This window comes from Neomonachus schauinslandi, chromosome 1, assembly GCF_002201575.2.
Source record: "Neomonachus schauinslandi chromosome 1, ASM220157v2, whole genome shotgun sequence".
Taxonomy (NCBI): domain Eukaryota; kingdom Metazoa; phylum Chordata; class Mammalia; order Carnivora; family Phocidae; genus Neomonachus; species Neomonachus schauinslandi.
In genome coordinates, this window is record NC_058403.1 from 49,459,026 (window position 1) to 49,470,141 (window position 11,116).

Consider the following 11,116-nt stretch of genomic DNA (forward strand, 5'->3'; position numbering starts at 1 on the left):
ATTGACAGATGCAAAAGAATCCAACCCATTCATGACAAAAACTCACAGTAAAGTAGGAGTGCAGGAGAACTTCCTCAACTTGATAAAGAATACATACCAAAAAGCCATAGCTAACATACTTAATGGTGAGAAACTTGAAGTTTTTCTATTAACATGAAGAACAAAGATAAGAATGTCTCATCTACACATCACTTTTCAATACTGTAATGGAAGACCCAGCTAATACAATAAGACAAGACAAGAAAAGCAAAGCATATGGATTGGGAAGGATAAATAAAACTGTTTTTGTTCACAGATGACATAATCGTCTACATAGGATATCTGAAAGAATAGACCCCCCCCCCCAAAAAAATCCTGGCTCTAATAAGTTATTATAGCAAAGCTGCAGGTTAGAAGGTTAGTAAATAAAAGTCCATCACTTCCCTATATACCAGCAAGGAACAAGTGGAATTTGAACTTAAAAACACACCTCATTTACATTAGCACCCCAAAAATGAAATACTTAAGTACAAATTTAATAATATATGTACAAGATATATATAAGAAAAACTACAAAACCATGATAAAATAATATATATATTATATATTATATATTATAATATATTATATATAATTATATAAGTAATATATATATATTTATTTATATATATTTATTTAAATAAATGAAATGATAGTCCATGTCCATGGAAAGGAAGACTCAGTATTATCATGTCAGTTCTTCCCAATTTGATCTATAGATTTAAAACAATTTCAATCAAAATTCCAGGAGATTGTTTTGTGGATATCAACAAACTGATTCTGAAATTTATATGGTGAAGCAAAAGACCCAGTATAGACAACACAATTTTGAAGAGGAACAAAGTTGGAGGACTGATTTGATCTGACTTTAAAACTTACTATAAATTTACAATAATCAAGACAACATAGTTTTGATGAAATAATAGTTCAATGGAATGGAATAGAAAACCCAGAAATAGGTTACACAAATACAGCCAATTTAGCTTTGACAAAGAAGCAAAGGCAATATAGTGAAGAAAAGACAGTGTTTTAAACAAATGATGCTAGAACAACTGGATATCTACATGCAAAAAAGAAAATGAATTTATACACAGATTTTACAGCCTTCACAAAAAAATAACTTAAAATGGATGACAGAGCTAAATGCAAAACTCAAAAGTATAAAACTCCTAGAAGATAACATAGGAGAAAACCTAGATGACTTTGGGTGTGGCAATAACTTTTTAGGTATAACTCCAATGGCACAATTCACAAAAGAAAGAATCAACAAGCTGGATCTTATTAAAATTAAAAACTTTGTGAAAGAGCACATGAAGAGGATAGAAGAGAAACCACAGACTGGAAGAAAATATCTGCAAAAGATCCATCAGAGAAAAGTCTGCTACACAAAATATACAAAGACAATTTTAAAACTCAGCAAGAAGAAGACAACCCAGTGAAAAACTGGGCCAAAGACCTAACAGACACCTCAGGTAAGAAGATACACAGATGGTAAGTAAGCATGTGAAAAGATGTTCCACATCATATGTCATCAGGGAAATACAAACTAAAACAACATTGGCCAAAATTAGAATGGCCAAAATCCAAAACACTGATGACACCCAATTCTGGTGAGGATACAGGGCAACAGTAAATCTCCTTCATTGCTGGTGGTAATACAATATGGTACAACCACTTTAAAGATTTAATTAATTAATTAATTAATCAATATATTTATTTATCTATTTATTTATTTATGAAAGCTAGAGAGCACAAGCAGGGGGAGCAGCAGAGGGAGAGGGAGAAGCAGGCTCCCTGCTGAGCAGGGAGCCGGATGCAGAGCTTGACCCCAGGACCCTGGGATCATGACCTGAGCCAAATGCAGATGCTTAACTGACTGAGTCACTCAGGTGCCCCAAGGTGCAGTCACTTTAAAGACAGTTTTTCATTTTCTTACAAAACTAAATATACTCCTAACCTTATGATTCAGCAGTCATATTCACTAGCATTAAGTATCTGAAAACTTATGTCTATACCAAAACCTGAACATAATGTTTATAAGAGCTTTATTAATAATTGCTAAAATTTAGAAGCAACCAAGATGTCCTTCAGTAGGTAAATAGATAAATAATCAGTGGTATGTCCAGACAATGGAATATTACTCAGCACTAAAAAGAAATGAGCTATGAAGCTATGAAAACACATGAAGAAACCTTAACTGTAAACTACTAAGTGAAAAGAAAAATCTGGAAAGTCTACATATCATACTATATGGTTTCAACTATATGACATTCTGTAAATGCAAAACTATGGAAACAGTAAAAAGATAAGTAGTTGCCAGAGAATGGGGAAGAAAGGGGAAATAGGTGAAGTGCAGAAGATTTTTAGGATTTTATAGTGAAAATTCTCTGTATGATACCATAATGATAAATACATGTCATTGGATATTTGTCCAAATCCATAGAATGTACAATACCAAGAGAAACCCCTAATGTAAACTATGGGCTTGGAATTATTATGAGTGTCAATGTACATTTATCAATTTTAACAAATATACCATTCTGGTGGGCAGTATTGATCATGGGTGAGTCTGCACATGTTAAAAGACAGAAAATATATGGGAAGGCTCAGTATCTTCCTGTTAATTTTCCTGTGAACATAAAACTGCTATTAAAAAAAAAAAGTTGTTTTGTTTTTTTTAAAGAAAGAAAACTTGTTAGGCTTCCATATTCTTCTTTTTAAAGACACATATATTTTCTTACTGGCTCACTGTATGTATGTATGTAAGTATGTATGTATGTGTGTATTATGTATGTATGTATTTTAGACAAAACAGATCTTTAATGCATTTTGCCCCAAAGGCATGCCCTCACAAGTTACTTCTTTTTCTTTCTCAAGTTTTTAATTTAAATTCCAGTTATTTAACATACAAGAAACAGATAACCTGAATTTTTTGTTTTTGATAAAATCATAAAATTTTTAGGTTAGAAAAAACTTTACATATCTATGAGTTCATCCATATAATAAACTATTATGTGTGCAAAGTGAAGATCCTATTTAATCCACTCTATAAAGTTCCCAGGTCCTAGAAATCTAAGCTATTATTGCAGGGACACTAGAATAAAAGCAAGCCTAATGAGAGATTTGCATATAGATGCTCAGCTAAAAATAAAACAAAACAAAAACTATGTATTATATATGTTGTGGGGTTAAAGCTTTCAATTTTACCATTAAAAATGAAGTTCAATGCAAATGACTAAGACAAATGAAATGCTATCTTAACTATACACTAAGTGGCAAGGGACTGATATTAAACATCACCTTGGGAGGAAGTTTTGATGGGAAAGTAAAAGCTAAGAACAGTAGCAGTCTTAGTAGTAGAATGTACTCAGAGAGGGTGTGGTTATGGTGTCAGTTTATTGCCAATCATGCATACCCTTATCACAGGTCCTGTCAAATGCTGGTGGCTTATTCCTTGTATGTATGAATCTGTAAAAATAAACTAATAATTGACAAAAAAAATTCTTCAGAAGTGGAGGGTCAGAGGATGTGGCAAAGCATCTAAAATTTTATCTGGGTGACTGGGGCTGTAGTGCAATTAGAGCATTTTATTTATCTCAGAAAAGAGAATTTGGCTAAAGTTTCCAGTTTCTTAACCTGCTCCCATAAATGTCAGAAAACAAAGCCATTCAGTGTAAGAATCTTTTTTTTTTTTTTTTAAGATTCTTATTTATTTATTCATGAGAGACAGAGAGAGAGAGAGGCAGAGGGAGAAGCAGGCTCCCAAGGAGCAGAGAGCCCGATGCGGGACTCGATCCCAGGACCCTGGGATCATGACCTGAGCCGAAGGCAGACGCTTAACCATCTGAGCCACCCAGGCGCCCCAGTGTAAGAATCTTGATGGATTCTTAATCAGGACAATATGTTGTGGCTTCTTGTAACCACTACCCACTGATTTATGAACTGTGGCAAAATAATAATAACAACATCAACAGTGATAAATCTCCCTTAGAGAAACGACGCTTGAGTGAAGTGAGACTATAGTTCAGTGGTCCAGTAAATCATGGGATCCTCTTCTTAGGGATCTTAGTGATTCTTATGCATATATACTACAAAGAATAAAGAAAATCTGAATTAATGTTACTAAACCTTGATGAAAATAGTTGCATAGTAAAACTGTTATCATGAGATAATCCAAATACGAACTTGAAAGGTTCATATTTAACTTTAGGAAAAAGACATAATACCAATTAAATATCTAATTTATATTAGTAAATTAAGTTATATGGCCCTGACTTGTAAGATACTTATGTTGTTATATGTCTAATTTATAATAAGAATATCATGGCAAGTACCATATGTTGGCTTTTAAAATTAACTTAGATGTGACCATTCTACTACTAAACACTATACAATAATAATTTTTTGCCCAAACTAAAGTCTTCTAACTGGCTTCATTATTTATTTATTCTCTTTCTCTCATATACCTAATTCTCTAGAGAGCAGCAAAGTGAAACTTTTAAAATGTAACTCATATTATGCCATTCCAATGGGGGGGAAAACATTCAATGGCTTCTTGCTTTATTTAGAATAAAATCCAGAATATTTGCCATGACCAATAAGGTCTCACATTGTCTCTATGTTTTGTTATACAAATTTTGTAATATGTGTTACTACTTTTAGCAAAGTAAGATATATTTTTCTGTATGGTGCAGGGTGGAGATCCATTGCTTTATAAAGTAAATATATTTGTCTCATACCACTTAAAATTTTTTTTTGTTTTGTTTGCATTTTTTTTATTCTTATGTTAATCCCCATACATTACATCATTAGTTTTAGATGAAGTGTTCCATGATTCATTGTTTGTGCATAACACCCAGTGCTCCATGCAGAACGTGCCCTCCTCAGTACCCACCACCAGGCTAACCCATCCTCCCACCCCCTCCCCCCCAGAACCCTCAGTTTGTTTTTCAGAGTCCATCGTCTCTCATGGTTCGTCTACCCCTCCGATTTCCCCTCCTTCATTCTTCCCCTCCTGCTACCTTCTTCTTCTTTTTTTTTTCTTAACATATATTGCATTATTTGTTTCAGAGGTACAGATCTGAGATTCAACAGTCTTGCACAATTCACAGCGCTTACCAGAGCACATACCCTCCCCAGTGTCTATCACCCAGTCACCCCATCCAAAAATATTCCTTCCCACAATTAATCTACAAGGCTCTTGTCATAAATCAAATCTCCATATATGCCCCATTGTGTTAGACTTTCTTCCTTATTCCATTAATCGATCTATCTATCCTTGCACAAATAGCACTCTGTATTCCTCTCTAGATCTCTAAAATCTTTTTTTTTTTTCGATTTTATTTACTTATTTGACACACACAGCGAGAGAAAGAGAGCACACAAGCAGGGGAAGCTGCAGGCAGAGGGATAGGGAGAAGCAGGCTCCCTCATGAGGGACTGTATCTCTAAAATAATCTTGATCTCTGATAGAGAAATTCTCCCAAACTTGTTTTTCCTCAAAATTATCCTGATTTTCTTGGTTATGTTTATATCTAAATTAATTTAATTTAAAATTTAGAATCAGTTGGAAATTTTAAAAATCTTGATGGGATTTTTATTAGATTAACTTAAATAGATACATAATCTTGGGAGAATAGATAGTTTTTCTAAAATTGAATTTCCTTTTTATAAACATAATTTTGGATCCTTTTTAATATTTTTCATTAAAATTTATTTTTTTCTCCATAATTTATACACATTTTTGTTAAAGGTATCTGTTGCTATGGCATGTCATTATTATTTAGTATTTATTGCTGTTATATAATAAGAAATTGAATTTTATATACATAGTTACATATAACAACAGTACTAAAATTTATTAATTTTTAAAAATTTTATTTGTATTGTATATTTTTCAATATAAACATTTAGATTTTTGTTTAAAAATGGAATTCTTTGTTTGAAAATGCCATTATCACCCTTAATAAAATTAACAATTATTATTTGGTATTATTGGGATCCCATCTCATGTTCAAAGTTTCTCAACTGTGTCAAAAATATATTTTTAAAGATGGTTTCTTACAATAAGGATCCAAACAAACTCTCTCCAAACCCTCCCCCTTTTTAATGTTATTGTTAAGTTGAAGAAACCAGGAATGTAGTTGTCCTGAATTCTAGATGTATCCACTTGTTCTTTCATGGTGTCATGAAACTTGTTCCTCTATAACCCATGTTTCCTGTAAACTGGTAGGTAGTTCTTACATCTAGGTTCTATTCCTTTGGGCAAAATCTTATACAAGTGGTGATAGGTACTCATATTACATCACATTAGGAGGCGCATAATGTCTGAGTGTTCCAAACTTCCTGACGTGAAGAATGGTCAGTGAGTTAAAGATGGCAATGGGAATCACAAAATGGTTACTGTTTAGTACCATGTATTTGGTTACTCTGAAATACAATTTCAATAGGAAAGAAAATAAAAAGCTTAATTATTTCTCCAATTGACAATTTTCAGAGTAATAATCAGGTTTCCCACTTAGCCTCCAATTGTGACCAATGAAAGTGATAATTTTTTTTTTTTTTGGAGGAGCAGTGATTTTTTTGAGTAATATTAATCCTAAATGTATATGTTTTATATACAATGTTTAAAATAGCTGAGTTGATTATTATTCTTCTTGCTCAAATTATTCCATTCTTGGTCAATGAGATCTCATTATTTTTTTTTAATTGAGGCATGAACTCTACATACACTGTATACTTAATATACAGTAAAACATTCAGATTCAAACATCCTATTTAATCATTTTGACAAATGTATATCCTCATAGTATATATGTATATAACTCATAGTCCTATCAAGACACTGAACAATTTCTATCATCCAGTAATATCTATTCTTCCAATTTCTAGTTAATCTCCTACCAGAAGAAAAAGTGGATCTAATTTCTAATTAGGTTAGTTTGGCTATTCTAGAATATCATTTAAATGGAATCATACAATAGGTACTTTTTGTTTGTTTGACTACTTTCATTCAGCATAAATTTTGAGATTTGGAGTGAGGTCAGAGGTGAGTTTTTCCTTCCCCCCAATAGAGATATTCAGTTGTTCTATCATGGTGTTCTGGAAGAATTAAAAATTACTGCATATATGTGGCATATTTCTGTGCTCCTGATATTGTTATACTGATAAATCTATCCTTTTGACAATACAGTGCTGTCTTGATATTTTTGTCCTTATAGTAAATCTTGAAATCAAGATTAATTTCCAATTTTTTTTTTTCTTTTCAGGATTGTTTGAATTATTCTTGGTCCTTTGCCTATCCAGATTATTTTAAATCATCTTACCCATTTCTAGGAAAAAAAAAAGAACTACCGGAATTTTTAGTGGACTTTTCTTAAATTGACAGAACTCTGGAGGAAATTGGCATATTAATTATATTGGATCTTTTAAACCATAAACATTGTATATTTCTCCATGTAGATCTTCTGTGATTGTACTCAGCAATATTTGTAATTTTTTTATACATTAACTTTATCTAAATTTAAAAAATCCCATTTATTTCTAGTTTTATAAGATTTTTCTTTTGTATTTTAATAGTTGGAAACTCCAAATAGGAGTATGTATGTTGTCCATGAATTTAGTTTGTGAATATTTTGTTTAGAATTATTGTGTATATATTCAAAACTGAGATTAGCTGGTATATCTTGTCATCAATCGAATACTGACATAGTAAAATTAGGTGGCAGGAATGGCTGTTCTTTAATTAGTAATTTCATTTTTTTTTAATTCTTATGTTAATCCCCACACATTACATCATTAGTTTTAGATGTAGTGTTCCATGATTCATTGTTTGTGAATAACACCCAGTGCTCCATGCAGAACGTGCCCTCCTCAATACCCACCACCAGGCTAACCCATCCTCCCACCCCCCTCCCCTCTAGAACCCTCAGTTTGTTTTTCAGAGTCCATCGTCTCTCATGGTTCGTCTACCCCTCCGATTTCCCCCGCTTCATTCTTCCCCTCCCGCTACCTTCTTCTTCTTCTTCTTTTTTTTTTTAACATATGATCTCACTGATATGAGGAATTCTTAATCTCAGGAAACAAACTGAGGGTTGCTGGAGTGGGGGGTGGGGTGGGAGGGATGGGGTGACTGGGTGATAGACACTGGGGAGGGTATGTGCTCTGGTAAGCGCTGTGAATTGTGCAAGACTGTTGAATCTCAGATCTGTACCTCTGAAACAAATAATGCAATATATGTTAAGTAATTTCATTTTGACCTAAATGGGCACTTCAGTGCTTCTTAGAACTTGCTCACATAAGTATCTATAGCTATGTTTGTTTGTTTGAAGAATCTCAAATGTGGCTTTAATGACTTTAATGGTTATAATCTAGTCAGGATTTTTACTTCTCTGTAACTTGTGGCAAGTTATATTTTAATAAATAATTTTGCATGTTGTCTAAGATTTTAAATTTAATGGAGTGAAACTAAACATTCACACATTTTTTTTTCATTTTGAATATTTCTGTAATTATTGCCACATTCGATTATTAATTTCTCTACCTCTGATCTTTTTTTATTATTAACATATAATGTATTACTTGTTTCAGGGGTACAGGTCTGCGATTCATCAGTCTTACATAATACACAGCGCCCACCACGGCAATACCCTCCCCAATGTCCATCACCCAGCCACCCCATCCCCCCACCCCCTCCCCTCCAGCAACCCTCAGTTTCCTGAGATTAAGAGTCTCTTACAGTTTGTCTTCTTCTCTGGTTTCTTTCATCTTGTTTCATTTTTTTCCTCTCTTCCCCTATGATACTCTGCCTTGTTTCTTAAATTCCACATATCAGTGAGGATCTTTTTAAAGGTAATCTTATCAGATTTTACTATTTCATTAGACTTTTCAAAATGACATTTGGAGAATGTTACTTTAAAGACATTTTGATATATGTTTTCGATACACACTTTTAAGTACCTACTTCATGCCAGGCACTGTGCTTAGGTGTTGTCCTAAAATAAACATACCCAGATATTATGTGGGAAAAAAAAAATGACATTTGGTTTTGCAAATCTTTCCTATTTTTCTTTTGAAATGTCTTTTCTCATCTTTATTGTTACTTTCATTTTGCCTACTCACACGCTAAGTGGGATTTTTAGTTCATTAATGTTCATCCTTTCTTGTTGCCAAACATGGACATTTAAGTCATTTTGAAAACATTAATTAATGCATATTTTTGATATTTGATTTTAACATAATTAAAATAATCATTAAAATGTGGTTAGATAAATTAAACTGATATTGATTTACTGAAATTTGTGAAATAAATTATTGCCTACTACATAATTCCTTTTTAATAAATAATTCTAAAAACTTGAGATGAATAGGTGATATCCATATTTTTAGTTCAGTGCTCTATTCTTATCAATTAAAACATAGGTGTTTTTATACTTGTGACTATGATTATGGATTTGTCAATTCTTCTCATAATTCTGTCAAAATTTTCTACATAGATATAAGGCTAAATATATTTAGAATCATTGTCTTCCTAGTTAATTGTAAATTTATCATTATAACATGACATGACACTTTTTGTCTAATAATGCTATTTTTGCATTCTTTCATAATATTTTCATAATATAATATATACAAATTATTTTCCTTTTGTTTGGTTTTCTCAGTTTATCTTTGTTCTTTTATCTCCAATCTTTAGGAATCTTTATGTTGTATTTGAAACACCAGATAGTTCACTGTCTTTTTTTTATTTGTATTTTTTTAATTCTTAGGAATTTAATATTTATTTGGGTGGGTAACTCACGTGCCTACAAAGAAACCTAAGATTCAATTAAAAGAAATATAAATATGTAGAGGGGCACCTGGGTGGGTCAGTTGTTAAGCGACTGCCTTCGGCTCAGGTCATGATCCCAGGACCCTGAGCTGAAGGCAGACGCTTAACGACTGAGCCATCCAGGTGCCCCAATTTCTCCACATATCTTAATACCAATCATTGATTTTAGTAGTCTGGATTCTAATTTCAATACTTCTAAATTTATGTAATGATTTTATTACTATTTTTATTTGTTGATAACTGCCAGGGCAATGTGCATTTTTTCTGTCTTCTAACTTTTTAACCTCTTGTTGCCTCTTCTGTTTAAGTTATTTGTAAAAAGAGTTCTTTCTTCACTAATTTATTTTAGATTGTTAAAAAATGTTTGATTAAAATATTCTTATACATCTGGAGGCTGAAATTCATAAATCATCTATAATTTTATTTTTAGTTTTTTTAAAGACTTACTTTATTTGAGAGAGAGAGAGAGAGTGCACCTGGTGGGGGAGAGACAGAGGAGAGGGAGAGAGAGTCTCAAACAGACTACGTGCTGAGTGTGGACCCTGATGTGGGACTTGATCTCATGACCCTGAGATCACTGCCTGAGCAGAAACCAAGAGTCAGAGGCTTAACCAACTGTGCCACCCAGGGGCCCCAAATCATCTATAATTTTAAATGATTCTCTCCTTTAATGCTATTCTAATGTGTGTGAGTGTCTATTCAAAGCTACCAACTTATTCAGATTTGATTTGAGTCATTTCAATTTGTCTTTTTGTTTTAATTGTATTTGTTTCTTTGTATGTTTGTCCAATAATTGACTACAAATGAACATAGGTCACTGATCCATTACCTGAAGGTGGAAAAGTGAGCACCTAGTGTTGTTACTCTTCTGATTGAGATTTGGTCTCCTGTTGAAAGTAAAAAGATAACCAGGACAAAAGTTAAGTGGGGTTCATTTTTATGTCTCTCCACTCACAGGTTTGTTTGTTTGTTTTTTTTTTTTGTAATTAGAAAGTTTTAAAATCAAATCCAGGTGACCATGGGTAGTGCCTTCAAATAAAGGCATCTTTCATCTTCTGTATTCTCCTTAATGTCTCACTTCCAGCAAAGCTTTCTTTCAGGAGTCTTAGGTCTTGGGATGAATAGAGCTCTTGGGTTATGTCTACAATATCACTCTATGGTGAGAAACAAAGACACTACAGAAAAAAGAAAGAAAAGAAAGAAGAAAGAAAGAAAGAAAGAAAGAAAGAAAGAAAGAAAGAAAGAAAGAAAGAAAGAAAGAAAGAAAGA